The 19,396-nt window shown below is 38.2% G+C and overlaps 1 protein-coding gene across 2 annotated transcripts in view; it reads right to left on the reverse strand.

Moving 5' to 3' along the window:
* The window catches only part of Calcrl (calcitonin receptor like receptor), a 97,546-nt gene that overhangs the window by 70,551 nt on the left and 7,599 nt on the right, over positions 1-19,396 (reverse strand). The window contains exon 2 of one of the 2 annotated variants that reach the window (NM_012717.3): positions 8,192-8,259. The exons of the other annotated variant lie outside the window; for it this stretch is intronic. The gene's annotated coding sequence lies outside the window, so the exon portion shown is untranslated. The remainder of the gene's footprint in view (positions 1-8,191; positions 8,260-19,396) is intronic. 2 annotated transcript variants of the gene reach the window in all.

A 19,396-nucleotide genomic window follows, 5' to 3' on the forward strand; every position in this document is an offset into this window, starting at 1 on the left:
TAGGAAAGACTACCTTGGCCAGTTTTCAACACTGGTGCAGAGGAAAGCAGGACAGCAGTTCTGGTGAGCTTGGACTTACTGAAGCAAAGTAATAACATTCTGTCTGCTCCCTCCTTCTGTAACACTGCTTGTAGAAAGTGCAGATGTTGGAAGACTTGGAGGCAGTGGAATTCAGGATTGATTAAGCCAAATAGGACCTTTGCAAACACCAAGTTGGAGCTAAAATTAAAGTTTTCTGATTTGGGGAAGAACATCATTCCCACAGCTCCAGGAAAAGAACTTTATAGGCAGAGAGCAGAAGGGGCTTACAGGGGGATAGGTTAAGGGCCCATGGTCCCTGTGGACATCTGCAGTCTAAGTATTTTCACTTTGGGGGTAACAGCACTACAGATGTGGGATTTCAGACTTTGTGATTGGAATATTTTTTGTGCGATAAAATTAAATAGTATCTTCCTGCTTCCTGATATAGAGCCTAGAAATTTTTAGAGAAAAAAAGAAAACTAAATGAGTAATGTATTGACTTTTATTCTGGTGTTTGATTCAAAAAAGAATGTTTGAAGTAATTATCAACTTTTATTACTGATAAAAATTTAAAGAGTTCAAATTTATAGTTCAAATTTGGCTATTTTTTTCTCCTTTCAGAAATCATGCCTTTTTTGCCTCTCGGACTCGGATGGCTCTACAAGTACTGAGAGTACAGCACTAAAAGTGCCTTAAGAAAGTGGTTTTCAAGGATATGGGGGTTTTGTGTATGATGTGTGTGCTCTAACATTTTCTGCCTTACTCCTTTGACAACAGATCTCTCGCTAACCTGGAAGCAACAAACCCCAGTGTTCCTTCAGTCTATACCTCATCATGTTGGGATTCCAACGATGTGCAGCCATACCTGGTTTCTTATATGAATACTGGGGATTAGAATTAAGTCTTTTGCTTAAACACCAAGTGCTTTTACCCAGTGAGAGCATTCTCCCCAGATTCCAGTGTTAGGGGTTGATTCTAATACTTTGAGTTAATCTGACCCCCAAAATCAGGAATCTGAGTGCCCAAAAGCTGAAGGTCCTTGTACCCAATTGGCTTTTGATCAGTCAGTAAAGAGCCAAAACCAAGGATTGGACAAGTAGACTGAGGCGGGACCTTTGGATTTTCGGGGGCTAGGAACTGGAAGAGAAGAAGGAGAAATCATGATGACAAGGAAGAAAAAAAGAACAGACCTAAATGCCCACCAATATGTGAGAATCATGGAAAGTGACCCCACGGGCCACCTCCCCAACAATCACGTCTAACGACATTTAAATCATTCTTATAAGCAAAAAGATAAAAGTGGGTTCGGAACACTCCAGATAACAATATAAATTATTAGACTGTTCAGCAGTTTTCAATAGCTAATGGCCTGATCTTTTAGTCAGCCTCTAGCTTAGAGGGAACGAATGGACGCACAGAGAGAAAACTGTGATTTGTGTTTCGGTGGCTATGAAATACCGGTGACGGTGATTCAAAGTTGCTTTGCCAACACTCAGATCTGGAGGAAGTGGGGATCAGATACTTGCAAGGACTGAATATTGGCACCAGATAGAGTACAGACATTGACTGAAGACGAATTGTGTTGATTGATCGTACAAACTTCTGTACATGTCCTCATAACTTAGGAAAGATATTTAACTTGTCTAAATTCAGTGCTTACATAAATAAAATTGGATTGATGATGCCATGCTCTATATTATGTTCATGTGATTACAAAATAAAAGATCACCACATGGTGAGCTGAAAACATTTCCAAGACAAGTGTAAGCATTCAGTGAATGTTAGCCATTACTGTGATGGGAATTTAATATTGGGTTACTTCATTGCTCCAACCCAGCAGAAAGAATGAAAAGCATTATATCTAAACTGATTGGTTTCTATAATTTATATGTCAATTTTTGCCTTTGAGAAGGAAATTTCCCCACCTTGCTTTGAATATAGGAAAGTTGTATAATTGTAGTTGTTTAATAAAGTCAATATATACTTTCACTCAAGAAATTTTTTGGATTTCTCAATATTACTCAACTGTTTTATATGGTAGTAACTTTAAATAACAAGATTATTCACATGAGCAAATAGTAAGCCTATTGCTAATATCTTTATGCAGATCAGAGTCATGTCAAAGGGGTCTCATTTGAAATCTAATCTGTATAGAAAAAGCCCATAATTATCAGCAACCTACCTTATAAGAGAATGAGAAAACTATCTTTTCTATCATTATAAAACAGATAATGTTGTTGAGGTGGGGAGGTGCACGCCTTTAATCCCAGCACTTTGGGAGGCAGAAGCAGGCACGTCTCTGTGAGTTCAAGGCCAGCTGGATTTACAAAGAGAGTTCCAGGAAAGCCAGGGCAAAAAACAAACAAACAAACTCTGTCTCCAAAAACCAAATAAAGAAATATGTAAATAAATAAATGAATGAGGCCCCAGGTCAAACTACATGTGTGTGACTGGCTAAGGACATCATCCGCCTGCAGCTAGCAAGATACTCTAACCTCCTCATCCTTTTGTTCCCATCCATCTAGGAACTGAACCTCCTAGAAAATATGAAATGCCAAGAGTTCTCCTTTTTGTATTGATTGACTAAGTTAGTTTAGTTAGACATAGAAAAATGGCACTGTGGAAATACTCTTTGGTTAATACCACAAACCACAGGCTTAGGGGCAAAGCACGAAGCTGCAAACGTCCTAATGCAGCCTCTGCAAAAGAAGTTCTGATGTGTGGCATCCACCCGAGTGTAGGCTCATTAACTGATGGAACATGGGATACAGGAGAGAAGAGATTTCCACTCTAGACACATGTAGATGAATGTCTTCTTTTTTTTCCTTTTCTTTTTGGATATTATTTTAATTACATTTCAAATGTTATTCCCTTTCCTGATTTCCCAGACATAAGCCCCCTATCTCATCCCCCTCCCCTTCTTCTATGAGGGTGTGCCCCTCCCTTGGTGAATATAATAAAATATAACTTTACTCTATGTATTTATTTATTCATTCATTAATTCATTCATTCACTTAAATGCTGGGTGTTGAACTCAGGACCTCACACATGCTAGGAACAGGCTATACGAGAGGTACATACCTATCTATCTATAATTCATGGGTATTTATTAGTTACGCCTCTGTTAGTAATTCTTCACTTTCAGCCAGCTTTCTCTGCCATGCCATCTTTATGTCTTTCAAAGATTATCTAATTTTTGCCTAATTCATCTCCTCAGTTGTAGATGCCTTCAGCACGTTACATTAATGTATACAGTCCTACTAGTAGGTTTAAGATATTGTTTATATCTCTATGGGTAAAGACACATGCAGCACACATGTTTCTGTTCAAATGAGCGAATTTCTACTTTAAACATTTGAGAAATTTCTTGAACCCATGAAGACACAAAGGGTGTGTTTATAAAAAGGGCAGAGCTGTTCACTATATTTTTGCAGGAAGTTCCGGCTGTGGCTACATGCTATCTATTTCTTAGACGATTATAGATATCTCACAAGGGAAAACCAAAGACAAATATTTGCAGTTGTTTATGTGCTGGATCTAAAACCTCCCTCCAATGGAAAACAGACCTGGGATGTAAAGGAAAGGAAAACTGTGACTCAGTCAGCCTGCAGATGGGACTGCCAAGCCTCAGCTCCTGCTTTACATTCGTAGCGACAGTTTGGAAAGGTCTTTCATTGCAATCAGAGCGTTTTTTGTATTCTAGTCTACTATTATCATATTAAGAAAGATATTCTACCCTTTCTTAGATTTAACAATGTGTATGAGTGTTTTATTTGCATGTATGTGCAGCGTGTGCATGCCTGGTGTCCTGGAATCTCAGGAGAGAGTATTGGATCCAGTAGAACTTAATTACAGAGAGTTATGACCCACTATGTGAGTTTTGGGAACCGAATCCAGGTCCTCTGCAGAAGCAACAAATGCTCTTAATCACTAATCTGTCTAGCTCCCTAGTATTCTATCTTTGATATGGTTAAATTCATATATATGTATATACATATATATATGTATACGTGTATATATATATATATATTATACACACATACATATACATACATACACAATACAGTTATTTGAACTTAGGCTTAATAATAAAATGAGTGCCATCAATTCACTTTAAAATAGGCATATATTTCATGAGACTTTCCCAGTCTTGTTCAAATTTGGGTAGATATCCAACAAAACAGAAAAAAATTACCCAGGCCTAAATATCACGTTTCATTTATTGTGGGTATTGGTGCTACTTTATTTGTTGTTGGTGTTTTGTTCTTTATTCCTGCCACGTTGCTTTGAGCAGATCATTGGAACATGACTTTTTCTTTACATATATATTAGTTTTTAAGGAAATTTTCTTGACATAGTTTTAAATCCATGTGATTTATAAAATGAATGCACTTTATTTCTTTTCACTTCGAAAAGAAGTTTTTCCACCAATGGCTTACGCTCTAAGATCAAGAATCGACAAATGGGATCTCATAAAACTGCAAAGCTTCTGTAAGGCAAAGGACACTGTGGTTAGGACAAAACGGCAACCAACAGATTGGGAAAAGATCTTTACCAATCCTACAACAGATAGAGGCCTTATATCCAAAATATACGAAGAACTCAAGAAGTTAGACCGCAGGGAAACAAATAACCCTATTAAAAAATGGGGTTCAGAGCTAAACAAAGAATTCACAGCTGAGGAATGCCAAATGGCTGAGAAACACCTAAAGAAATGTTCAACATCTTTAGTCATAAGGGAAATGCAAATCAAAACAACCCTGAGATTTCACCTCACACCAGTGAGAATGGCTATGATCAAAAACTCAGGGGACAACAGATGCTGGTGAGGATGTGGAGAAAGAGGAACACTCCTCCATTGTTGGTGGGATTGCAAACTGGTACAACCATTCTGGAAATCAGTCTGGAGGATCCTCAGAAAATTGGACATTGAACTGCCTGAGGATCCAGCTATACCTCTCTTGGGCATATACCCAAAAGATGCCCCAACATATAAAAAAGACACGTGCTCCACTATGTTCATAGCAGCCTTATTTATAATAGCCAGAAGCTGGAAAGAACCCAGATGCCCTTCAACAGAGGAATGGATACAGAAAATGTGGTACATCTACACAATGGAATATTACTCAGCTATCAAAAACAACGACTTTATGAAATTCGTAGGCAAATGGTTGGAACTGGAAAACATCATCCTGAGTGAGCTAACCCAATCACAGAAAGACATACATGGTATGCACTCATTGATAAGTGGCTATTAGCCCAAATGCTTGAATTACCCTAGATGCCTAGAACAAATGAAACTCAAGACAGATGATCAAAATGTGAATGCTTCACTCCTTCTTTAAAAGGGGAACAAGAATACCCTTGGCAGGGAAGAGAGAGGCAAAGATTAAAACAGAGACTGAAGGAACACCCATTCAGAGCCTGCCCCACATGTGGCCCATACATATACAGCCACCCAATTAGACAAGATGGATGAAGCAAAGAAGTGCAGACTGACAGGAGCCGGATGTAGATCGCTCCTGAGAGACACAGCCAGAATACAGCAAATACAGGGGCGAATGCCAGCAGCAAACCACTGAACTGAGAATAGGACCCCCGTTGAAGGAATCAGAGAAAGAACTGGAAGATCTTGAAGGGGCTCGAGACCCCATATGTACAACAATGCCAAGCAACCAGAGCTTCCAGGGACTAAGCCACTACCTAAAGACTATACATGGACTGACCCTGGACTCTGACCCCATAGGTAGCAATGAATATCCTAGTAAGATCACCAGTGGAAGGAGAAGCCCTGGGTCCTGCTAAGACTGAACCCCTAGTGAACTAGACTGGTGGGGGGAGGGCGGCAATGGGGGGAGGGTCGGGAGGGGAACACCCAAAAGGAAGGGGAGGGGGGAGGGGGATGTTTGCCCGGATACCGGGAAAGGGAATAACACTCGAAATGTATATAAGAAATACTCAAGTTAATAAAAAAAAAAAAGTCAAAAAAAAAAAAGAAAAGAAGTTTTTCTTCAATATCTGTCAATAATCATGTGTGACAGGGAGTGGGGAGGTCTGGTGTGGTGGGGGTGTGGTGGGGACATCCTCTTGGCAGGGAGGTGTGGAATGTGGAACAGTCAGAGGGTGGGCTGGGAGGGGGATAAAGTCTGGACTATAAAAATGATTAAAGAATAATAATTAATTAATTAATATAAATAAAATAATTATTGAACTGAATTTTTAGTCAATATGATCAGGATAAACTTAACAAAGCGCATAAAACATGAATCTTAAATTTGTGAGAAAATATCTTAGATTCAATTCAAATGAGATGAAGGTTTAAATGTGAGGTATTGTAGAAAATATTTAGAAATGTATGAGAACATCAGTATTTTTACCATTTTGTGTCAGAAAGAGCTCTGAGCAAGATTATTAAGCATCAGTGATAGCTATGATTCGATCCCCCTCAAAGCACAATGTAATCCATCCCTCCTACCTCTTATTAGTCAACTTGTAGAGTGTGCCAAGTGATTGTGTGGATCAACCATCCCAAATACTTGAGACGAAAAGTGTGACCGCATTGTTCTTAGTTAGAAAGGCATGCATACGCTGAGGGGTTTTTCAGCTCATCTTTAGGTCAAATCATATTAACCAGATACTCCAGATTCTCAGAACTGAGGTGGACTTGAAAATCATGCAGTATCATCTGCTTCCTTTACAGACTTAGAACACAGGAGCCAAGGGAGTAGTGAATTGTAATATGTTCCTTAACAGTGGCACTGAGCTAAAAGCAGGCATCATGTCTCCTTGGACTCAGCTCTGGGCTATTTTGTTAGACTAAAATGAAACCATTATTGGTTCAAAAAGATGAATGGAAGTCAACTCCTGCTTTTAGTTACATGTTTCATCGCCATGTAGACGACTTTTTGAATCTATTTATTGTTGGAATTTAAGCTTATTTGCATTTTAAACTTAATTGTTAAAATAAAAAAATTACAAAGGCACATTTAGCATCTCTCTCTCTCTCTCTCTCTCTCTCTCTCTCACACACACACACACACACACACACATACACGTACAGTCTCGTTTATATGGGATGAAGCAACTGAAGAGACAGCAGTTTAAATCTGGGCCTTTCACTTCATTTCTTCCAAACTTCTAAACACATGCCACAGTTTTCACATTGGAATGATATTCTAAAATAATATGTACTCTTCCCTGATATCAAATTATGATACACACATTGGGAAGCCAAAACCAGTTATTTTCTATTAAAACAAAATCTTCTGTTATAGCTTCTTCCCTACACATCGCTATGAAGCAAAACTGGAGACTTCTAAGAAGTGATTTGGCATCACATCACATGGAGAATATCAGGAGGACAGGCAGCTGTCACCTACATGTTGGCATTTGCAGCATTCAGACCTTGCTGTGAGGAACACTGAGTCATCTGAAATGCAGGGTGCGGAGGAAGCTGACACATCAAGGGACAGAGCACTCATGAGTTCCCAAAGACAGGGAGCGGGACAAAGAACAATTACACATGGTCTATTTTGGGGTCTAGCAATGTAGGTTGTGAATTCTTTTTTAAGAAATGCACAGCTCAAACACAGAAAAAAAAAAAGGAACCGTCTCACAAAGCTTTGAACTTAAGATAATACAAGGTATACTTAAGGTATCCAGTGCATTCTAAGGAACTTTTATCTCACCCCATTCATAGACATAATGTAACAGTGATTGTGTGGTTAAGAAAACAAAGAATCCTATAGAATCTAAAGGAGACATTTAGTTCAAATTAATAACCTAGCTATATTGAAAAATCATCTCTAGATCAGTGTGATATACATATATTAAATGACTAAATTTAAATTATATCATTAAATCAGTACAATAAAAATATGACACATTCAAAATTAACTTAATATTCCTAACCATCTAGCCCAAGAAACACAATTATAAGGTTAAATCTACTTTGCAATGTCCTAAGAAAATAGTTTTGAGTTGATAGGTGTGCACAATTCCACCTTTACCTGTAGTTTATTGGGTAGCCACTCAAGTTTTTTATTCAAAAGTAAACTATGCAATCTTCTATGGAATTTTTGTCCCTAGACTTAACGCATTCTTAATACCCTTGACCTTATTGCCAATCCAAGATGTTACTTTGTATATCTTGTTGAAATATATGCAATACCTGAGTGTTAGACCATCCAAAGTTTTGACAGTTGGTAGCACAAGATGTTGGTGTATCATCATAGGGCCCTGGATAACAAAAGAAGATTCCTGTGAATTTGGCAACATTGTAAGTGGAAAGTGGAATTTTACAGAACTTAACTTAAAAGCATATACCAGTGTGGTTCTCTGCTAAATTCTCGTTTTAAATGGTGGGTTTGGAAGGGAAGCTCAGAGGCGATTCATTTGTCACACTTAGGCTACCATTAAATTAGCCTATAAATAAGGAAGAAAAAAACTGTTTTTGTTTTGTAGCACGGTAACATGTCCTTCTAACAGGGTCACTGAGGGACAAAACAAGGAGCCAGGTGTTTCCTATTGCTTGAGAGCTTAGCACTAGAAAGAGGTAAGTGTAAGGGGTCTGCGTAAGTGTAGCTTTGCTCTATAAGTTAAGGATACCATGCTCCATGCCTGCTAGAGCTATTGAAGAAAAAGCCTATCAACAGTTAGATAGATAAAGGTCCAGCAGTAACAAGTGCAGCAAAGAAAAAGAAAGCAAATGAATGAAGCATAAGAAGACTGTGACTATCTTGCAGTCTCCAAGGAGGTGGTGTAAACAGAGTCGGTGAGGGAGGGCGGCTACAGTGACTGCCCTGGGGAGACAGCGATCCTAGATGGATGACTTGATAATGTTTCCCCGATAGGAATGACTTGGCTGGTTCGAGGTATGGGTAGAAGGTCAGCATCATCAGATTTGGAGGATTGAAAGCAAGGGTAGTCATAGACCTGATCTAAGAGGAACCCAGAGACACGTATGGTCAGAAACAAACTTGACTCTACTACTGCTAAATAAACTGAATGCATATGTTGGCTTGGATATACCTTTCCACATCAAGTAAACATTGAAAGTAAGGTGAAATCATTATATATTTTTCATTGATTTACATTCATACTGCATTAAAAGTTATGAACTTTAAGATGTCAAATTTGTGTTCTGTGATGTGTCTACCTCCCATTGTGAGCTGAGAAATTTTGTTGAACTCGCCCTCGTGATCCATGAATCTACTGTTATGCTTCAATGATCATCTAATTTATTGTCAAGGATATCTATAAAGTCAAGGCAAAAACTTAGGTGAACATTCAAACATATTAAGAAGACTACTTTTGAGCTGGAGAGGTGGCTCAGTGGTTAAGAGCATTGACTGCTCTTTCAGAGGTCCTGAGTTCAAATCCCAGCAACCACATGATGGCTCACAACCATCTGTAATGGGATCTGGTGCCCTCTTCTGGTGTGTGTCTGAAGACAGCTACAGTGTACTCATTTACTTAAAACAAATAAATAAATCTTTAAAAAAAAGACTACTTTTGAAAAACAAAAATTTTGTTAGCAAAATCTTATTCTTGTAATACTCCTCAATAGTTAAGAAGAACATATTATGCTTCCATAATTTCTATATATAATTGTAATCTAACTTTGCTATTATTAGGATCAAGATCTGGTTATATTAAGGAGATTTATTTAGATATAAATCACTGCTGTCTAAATCTAGAATTGGGATTTTTCTAAAAATGCTTTTGAAAAAAATAAAAACTCTTCAGCATCAGGCTTTATTGGCACCCATAAGGAATTCAGCAGGTTCAAAGTTGAAGTTTATTTTGAATATTTTCCCAACTTGTTAGAAAAGGCCACTGGAAATAGAAACAGATGAGGAACATTAGTGGGTTTTTTTCTCAGTATAATTCTAAAATGTTCACTTTTTTTATCCCAGTCAAAGCAACCATGGGAGAGTATTTTAAACCCTTGGGTAATTAGGTCACGAAACCAATTACCCTGGTTATCATAAAATTAAATATGGAGTTAATTTTGGTTGATAAATATCTTTCACATATGAACAAAATTATGGTGTATGTGTTGCCATGTACATACTTTCATTTTAATATTTGTTTATTAAAATGAGTGGGCATTTTGTCAGTATGTATGTGCATCATGTGTGTCCGTGCCCTTGGAGGCTCAAGAGCTGGAGTAAAGAGCTGGTGAGTTATCATGTGAGTCCTGGGAATTGAACCTGGGTCCTCTGGAAGAACAGCCAGCGCTCTCAAACCTCCTTTCATTTTATACGATAGCTATTAATACATACAGTATCGAATAGTATAGTAAAAGTAAGTTAATATCCAATATGAAGTATAAACAGTCTTACCACACAAAGCTCATGAAAATATAAAATAGACAGATAAAAATAAACAAATTTGTTCAGTAAGTAGCACAATGTCTAAACTGACTGGTCAATGGAGCTAAAGTGAACTAAATCTCGAGGACATAGAAAAGAAATGCAGCATGTACACATAGCAAATAAGCTTTCATTATGAAATGTTTCCATTATTTAAGTCAGTGTTTTGATATTAATATGAAGACATTAACTACAGAGAAATAAACCTACACCTAGTTCTATTAAGAGGAAAATCAAAGCCTTGAAGAAATAAATGAGATAAATTCAGCTGATGGTTAAAAAGACAACTATGTAGGTGCCAAATTATGACTTACATGAAAAATACAAACTCCAGTGCCTTCCATATTTTAATGAATAAGAAGTTAATATCACAACGGTGGAGGAAAAGATACATCCTATTCAGGTGATTTGTAAGCTCCATAACTTATTCTCAATATTCAATAAAATTCAAATATATAGAGAGAACAGATGATATACCATCTGTATAAATGATTGATAAATGATACATAGACAGATAATAGATAGACAGATAGATAAGTAGATGCATAGATACATAGATATATAGATAGACATATACATAGATACATACATAGATACATACATAGATATATAGATACATACATAGATACATAGATACCTAAATACATAGCTACATAGACAGACAGACAGACAAATCATGATAGATGATTAGGGGATTAGTCACAGTTCCTCTAAATCAACTAATTATTACCTAATTTGAAACAAATGTTTAAGAGGAAAATTTTTATTATTTTAACAAGCAAATTTACCATGATTCATGACCAGAGAGATGCAAATCAAAACCACAATGAGATATTGTGTCACACCCTCCAGAGTGGCAAAAGTAGGAATGTTAGACAGTACACGGTTTTGGAAAGGGCATGGTGCAATAACTACCTCATTGACTGTTGCTGGGAATGTAACTTGGGTCACCATTATGGATTGCTTAAGAATACGTCTTATAAATCTTTTCTCTAAAAGAAACAAAAGGACTCCATGCAGTTTATGAGGAGATGTGTAGGGGACTGTTTACAACATCATGGCTTGTAAAAGTCACATGTTGTCCCATCATATGCCTACCTCTGTGCATGCACCTGTGTATGTATGTATGAGTTTTTACCTCTGAGTCCAGTAACAACAGAAAAGTTATAATTTAAATTAATAGCAAGTTTTTGATACCTCTAAATTGTAGTGATTCATAGAAGGAAAATGTGCCCCTGAATAACAATGCTACTTATTCTGAGTCAAGGCTTAAAAAAGAAAGGCTTGTATATATCTTTGGAAATATTTCTGGCATCTCAGTATGAATGCTTAGAGTTTTTTTTAAAAGTTGACCACTTAATTTAAATATGTGACTTGTTTGCCCTCGTGAGCTGTTATTGTGAGTTTGAACCTAATATGTCCTCATGATGATGTATTCTCACAGTCCGCAGGGTGCCGGTAAACAGAACAATTTCCAAGCACAGTAGGAAACTTAAGCATTACTTCTGGCTATGTTGAAGCACCTCATAGTGTCTGATAGGCTTAGCGAAAAGGACTTGACTTGTACCAAAAAGCCCTGACTCTTCCAGTGTGATGACTAAGATGTTTGGTTTCTAAGATGTCTATTCAGAAACTATCTTGAGACACTAGACAGTGTCAGCCGTTTAGACTCTATGACACCACCACTTGCAAGAACAGCTGTCCTGACAGGTTGAGCTCAATCTCTTGAACAAAAAGACAGTAAATCTATTTGCTTCTCACAACCTTATACACTTCTTGGCACTTATCCAGGGAAGTAACACTTAACCCCAAGTACACAAAAACATAAAACAAAGGGTTTTTTCCAGCACAATTTTACACCAAGAAATAATGCTTGCTTATTAACTTAAAAGAGTACTCTTGATAGTGTTCATCATCGTGGACCTGCATCTCATATCTCCCTATCTAAAATGATATGCTTTGAGATGAGATTTTTATTTCATAATTATTCAGGCAAGTAAAATATGTTTTGTTGAACCAGTTTATCTTCTGCTTTAGCCTCTTATTTATCCCATAATTTTGCTCATTTAATTCAATCCTCCTTTCTTTTTTAAATCAATTCATTTAGTTGTTGAGAATTTCATATGAATACTGAATTTACATCATTCCCCCTCACTTTTCTCCCTCCATCTCCTATCACATTTCCCTCCACTCATTCTCAAATTCATGGCCTCTTATTCTTTGGTTAATATTGTTATAAACACACAAACACACACACACACAATACATATGCATTTAAATGTAAAATTCAATCTGCTGAGTCCATTTAATTTTTTCCTGTCTTTTATAGTTCCTCTTACTTTCAAATTTTATTCTTGACTTGATTTTATATCAGATTTCACTTAGTCTTTAAGAATTACTGTTAATTTAGGTGAAATGTTTTGTTTAGTGCTTCCCAGTTGAAGAATTTTAATTCAGCAACAAGGCTGCTCTGGCAAGGGGTCACATCCAAAGCCTTCTAGGTCTGTGTGTTACAACTAGAATTATATTATACAGCTTTAATTACACTGGCTGGAATACAGACATGTCTTTAGTGTGTACCTTTAATCCCAAACAATGAAGATTACTGTAGAAGAAAGCAGTCATGTTTGAAAGTAATACCTAATTGAGGAGTAGACAAAGTGATGAATCAGAGAAAGGTTTAACAGAATGAGTCAGAGATAGTATATACCCAACATTCAGCACAGAAAGTTGGAGTACTTAAAAGAATATCAAAGTAAAGAGAGACAACTTAATAGAACAGCATGAAGGGTTGGGGGAGGGGCACTTTTACGTTTACAGAGGCTGGTCATAGGTGAAGACAAAATGAACCAGAGACAGGATAAATATAGTAAAAATGGCCATTTTGCCAAAAGCAATCTACAGATTCAATGCAAGCCCCATCAAAATTCCAACTCAATTCTTCATAGAGTTAGAAAGAACAATTCGAAAATTCATTTGGAATAACAAAAAACCCAAGATAGCAGAAAACTATCCTCAACAACAAAAGAACTTCTGGGAGAAGTATCATTCCTGACCTCAAACTGTAATACAGAGCAATAGTGCAATAGTACAGAGACAGACAGATAGATCAGTGGAATAGAATTGAAGACCCAGAAATGAACCCACACACTTATGGTCACTTGATCTGTGACAAAGGAGCTAAAACCATCCAATGGAAAAACAGATAGCATTTTCAACAAATGGTGCTGGTTCAACTGGAGGTCAGCATGTAGAAGAATGCAAATCAACCCATTCTTATCGCCCTATACAAAGCTTAAGTCCAAGTGGATCAAGGACCTCCACATCAAACCAGATATATTCAAACTAATAGAAGAAAAAGTGGGGAAAAGCCTCAAACACATGGACACTGGGGAAATTTTCCTGAACAAAACACCAAATTTTCTAAGATCAAGAATCGACAAATGGTACCTCATAAAACTGCAAAGCTTCTGTAAGGCAAAGACACTGTAACTAGGACAAAAGGACAACCAACAGATTGGGAAAAGATCTTTACCAATCCTACATCTGATAAAGGGCTAATATTCAAAATATACAAAGAACTAAGGAAGTTAGACTCCAGAGAGACAAATAACCCTATTAAAAATGGGGTACAGGGGCTGGGGATTTAGCTCAGTGGTAGAGCGCTTACCTAGGAAGCGCAAGGCCCTGGGTTCGGTCCCCAGCTCCGAAAAAAAAGAACCAAGAAAAAATGGGGTACAGAGTTAAACAAAGAATTCTCAGTTGAGGAATATTGAATGCCTGAGAAGTACCTAAAGAAACGTTCAATGTCCTTAGTCATCAGGGAAATGCAAATCAAAACAACCCTGAGATTCCACCTCACACCAATCAGAATGACAAGATCAAAAATTCAGGCGACAGCAGATGCTGGAGAGGATGTGGAGAAAGAGGAACACTCCTCCACTGTTGGTAGGATTGCAGACTGGTACAGCCACTCTGGAAATCAGTCTGGAGGTTCCTCAGAAAATGGAATATTGCACTACCTGAGGACCTAGCTATACCTCTCTTGGGCATGTACACAAAAGATGCTCCAACATATAACAAAGACACATAGTCCACTATGTTCATAGCAGCCTTATTTATAATAGCCAGAAACTGGAAAGAACCCAGATGCCCTTCAACAGATGAATGGATACAGAAAATGTGGTACATCTATACAATGGAATATTACTCAGATATCAAAAACAATGACTTTATGAGATTCATAGGCAAATGGTTGGAACTGGAAAATATCACCCTGAGTGAGGTAACCCAATCACAGAAAAACACACATGGTATGCACTCACTGACAAGTGGATATTAGCCCAAAAGCTCAAATTATCCAAGATACAATCCACAGACCACATGAAGATCAAGAAGGATGACCCAAGTGTGGATGCTTCACTCCTTCTTAAAAGGGGAACAAAAATATTCATAGGAAGGGATATGGAGGCAAAGTGTGGAGCAGAGACCGAAGGAATGGCCATTCAGAGCCTGCTCCACATGGGTACACAGCCCATATATATACAGCCATCAAAACTAGACAAGATTGATGAAGCTAAGAAGTGCATGCTGACAGGAGCCTGATACAGCTGTCCCCTGAGAGGCATAGCTAGAGCATGTCAAATAGAGAGGCGAATGCTAGCAGCAAAGCACTGAACTGAGAATGGGATCCCTGTTGGAGGAAATTAGAGAAAGGTTTGAAAGAGCCGAAGGGACTTGCAACCCCATAAGAACAACGTCAACCAACCAGAGGTCCCAAGGACAAAACCACTACCGAAACACTATACATGAACTGACCCATGGCTCCAGCTGCATATGTAGCAGAGGATGGCCTCATTGGGCACCAATGGAAAGAGAAGCCCTTGGTCCTGCCAAGGCTGGACATCCCCCCCCCCAGTGTCGGGGAATGTTGGGGGACGGAAACGGGGGTGGTTGAGGAGGGGAACACCCTTATAGAAGAAAGGGAGGGGGTTTGGATCGGGGGCTTATGTCCGGGAAACTAGAAAAGGAAATAACATTTGAAATATAAATAAAAAATATCCAATAAAAAAAAAAGAAAGAAAGAAATGAGCCACAGAATGAAAAGGAACCAGAAAATTTAGAACAAATTGCTAGAATTAATTTGAAGCCAAGCAAAGCAATTCAGTGAAGCCAAGAGAAGCCAGTTTGAACTGGTTAGCTTGGAAGATTAGATTTATGGAGGTTAGAAGCTTCCAGGCCTAGGCCTAGGGGTAGCTAGAACAGAGAGAGAAACACTCAGGGCGCAGCAGAAGCCATATATTCTCACAACCTGGGTGCGGCTCTCATCCATCCCTCCATCCCTTCATCTGAGAAAATAGAAGTGACTTTCACACTTCCCTCCTTAATTCATCAACTTCTACACAGTCTCCAAGCTTGTCTTTCACTCTGCCACTTGTAGCAAATGTAGTATTCCGGATTTCCTCAAAAGTGAAGCACTTTAGGTTCTATTAAATGTTTATGGGTTTTAAAATATTCAACCAAACTATGACATATATTAAAGCTTGTCTATAACTATCTGAAGTGACTAGTTACTTGAAATGCTTCTAATCAAAAATTATAAATGACAGTTGTTTGTAGGTGACATCATGAATTACAAACTTGATTCAGATACTATTTCTCTTCATAGGCAGTTACTTAGTACTAATGCTACTGCCAACTTCCTGCAGGGGACATGTTTCAGGGAGTCCAGCATAAAGAAGAGGCAAAACCTGCTACACCACAGGATTGACCTTCCACCGTATGCTGCACCAAATTTTCTCTATGCAATGAATTGCAAATCGCAGTAACTATTGAACTATTAAAATGCACAGCAAATTTCACAGATATCATTCAGTGTTAAATATCTTAGTAGACCATATTCGACCTATAAGTAATATTCTATTAGAGACTTTCATAAGTATGTGTTGCCTCTGCTGAATCGAGATAAAAGAATTGTTTCAGCACAGTGTCTGCACAAGAGTGCTGGCTTGAGAAACTGAAGTGGCTCTCCAAATGGAGAAATTCATCATTTTTGTGCTAAAAAGTGGCTTGAATTTTCACTAAACTATTTATTTTCCTGTGGTTAATTTATCTTTAAGTACCTTTTGCGCAGTTTAACATAATCCACTTGTTAGAAATTATTGCTATTCTGTCTTTTTAAGATGGTACGTGCTACCTAGAATGAGGAAAATATTTTCTCTACACTTTATGATAATTTAATCATAAATACAGCACTTGATAATGGCCATGTGAAATGCATTCAGAAGGTTTAAGAATTAAGTAATGGAAAAGAATGGCAACAAGAAGTCATTTTTATTTTTATTTTTAGCATCTGTGTGGAGCGTAACAAGTCCAGTGCAGTTAATTGCTTATGGTTTAAAAACCTGACCACTATCGCTACTAGATAATAAAGGTAAGATATGAACGACAGTGTATGTTTTCACTCATTATGCTCTGAATATACATTGTCTACATTCAACTATAATTGATATCATTCTTTTTCCTCCATAATTTATACAATTTATAAATTATACAAATATCTGGGTTCAGAGTAAATGCTATTATGCTATTTCTTTATGAATGAAAGGTTAGTTCTATGACTCTCAAGCAAATCAGAAATCTAAATTACAAAAGATTGGTTGTATTTTTATGTCTTGTGAATTATATCAACTCAAAAAATACATTTGGTGAAAGTCAAACATGGAGTATTGTGATAAATTAAGACTTTATTTAGTTCGTGTGTGTGTGTGTGTGTGCGCGCGCGCGCGCGTGCATGCGTGTGCACTCACTCCCATATCAGAGTCTGTTTCTGTACATGTAAATGTATATTCTGAGTTTATAAAATAGTGCTTTACCTTTAACTTTAATAAACCTACGAAACACGTGAAAGACATTGAGAATGAGCGTTCTTTACAGAGTTTTTATTTAATACTTGTTGATCAGTGTTTTAAAACTTGACAGTTCACAAGTAACGGCACATAACGCAATGCCTACAGACTTCTTGCTGTTAAACTAAATTTGCATCTCGCACATGTGATTTTTCAAATGCTTGATTTACTTCCTTTCATCTCCAGTACTCAAGCCTTTGCTTTTGTACATGACCTAGCTCCATTGTCCAGAAAGGCAGTAAGTAATGGAGTAAGGCTTTGTCGGGAGCCAACAGCTGGCAAGTTTGCCAGTTTCAACAATAATTCTGCCAGTTCGGCCATTGTTTGGCCTCTTGTGGAAAGGCTTCGACACTCTGTGTCAAAATACTGGGCTCCATTCTCATTTAACCAGTTGGAAGGTTGATTCCTTGGAATTCAAGGGAAACCTGACCACCAAACTCATCCCAGAAAGCATTCTAGCAGTTTATTTCCCCTCACAAAGACAGTGTAGGGATAAATATTAGATTAACCTAAGAATAATAAAGCTAGTCACTGGTTTCCGGACATTTTCTCTTTGGGTATGTGCAGAGATTCAAACACATCCAGAATTGAAGCGGCGGCATCTAAAACTGGGAAGTCAATGCACGGCATTCTGTGTTGTGGAGAGCAACCCAGAAAATCCACTCATCTAATCCTTCATGGAGCGACTTTAAGGAGCTGCGACATACAGGCATTTCTAGAAGAATTTTTAGAACATTGGTGAAATGTACATGAGGAAGGAACATGTTAAAGGAAACAACATTGAAAAATGTAGGCGCAATTACATAAATTACAACAAACTATTCACTGCAAGGTGCTCAATACGATAGGAAAAGTCCAGTCTGCACTACATAGCTGACAAGCGCGAGAGGACAGTGGTGGGGTAAGCATTTGGTTGGTTTTTAGTGGTGACTTGAGCAGAGCTCACACAAAATGGTTACCGTCCGTCATACTACAGGGAGATCAGAGACTGTGGCATGTTGATATCTGGAAGGAGAACACTTATGTTCATTAAAAAAAAACCTACAGACAGTGAGCTCGCATACCCTTTAACAAGTTGTTGATCTGTATTAAGGTACTAGCATGAGGTCCATTTTCTAGAGCTGAGGAGCTCCACAAAGGGAAGAAGGAGCTCTAAGGTCTGTAGCTAAGAATCCTGTCCTGGATAAGGAGCAGTGGGGTTAGTTTTCGTAACTAATGTGTTTGCTGAGCGTACAGACATAGCTGCTTTTCTTCAAAGCCTAAACGATCTCTAGACCTAATAAAGCCTTCTGAAGACTCACAGCTTTGGGCACTGCTGGCTAGCTCTGAATTAGGAAGAGTCCTAAAGTAGGGTTTTTGTTGTTATTTTTTTTTTGGTTGTCATTTGTTTTTATTTTGTTGTTTTGTTTTACTATGAATGACACTTTATTCAATCATTTTCTTTACAACTGAAACTCGGGGAATTCAAAATGAATACCCTTGCCTGTGAACCTCTTGTACACACCAGGACGTTTCGACCTTGTGCTCCACGTCGTAGTTCTGCTGTGCTTTGTCTAAGTGAACTTTTATGAGCCGGCTGCCATCCAGTTTCACACGGATCCTCTGACCCACAGTGTCACTTGGGAAGACCAAGTCCTCAGGGATAGCGTCGTGCACTGCTGTCAGGGTGCGGCTTCTGGGGTGCTTTGGCTTATTTTTCCTAAGGCTTTTCCGGGTTGGCTTGGGCAGCCTCCTCCTCTGAGCAATGAGTACGTGCTTCCTTCCCACTGAAATTTTCTTCAATTCACAAACTAGCCGGACTTGGATTTTCTGGAAAGATTTCAGGTGAGGAACGGGTACAAAAATCATGATAGCTTTCCGACCACCACCAACTTCGATTTCCTTCGCCGCGGTGACGTTGAGTTCTCACAGCTGCGCCTTGAGATTTGAGTTCTTCTCCAGCTCGAGCAGAGCCTGAGAGATGCCAGACTCGAACGTGTCCGGCTCCTCGCCATTGGGCTTCACAATCTTGGCGCTTGAGGTGAACATGGCTTAGTCCTCACGGAGGGCCAGCTTAGAAAGAGGCACAGCTCTCAGGAGAACAGCTCATAT

Source organism: Rattus norvegicus, chromosome 3 (assembly GCF_036323735.1).
Source record: "Rattus norvegicus strain BN/NHsdMcwi chromosome 3, GRCr8, whole genome shotgun sequence".
Taxonomy (NCBI): domain Eukaryota; kingdom Metazoa; phylum Chordata; class Mammalia; order Rodentia; family Muridae; genus Rattus; species Rattus norvegicus.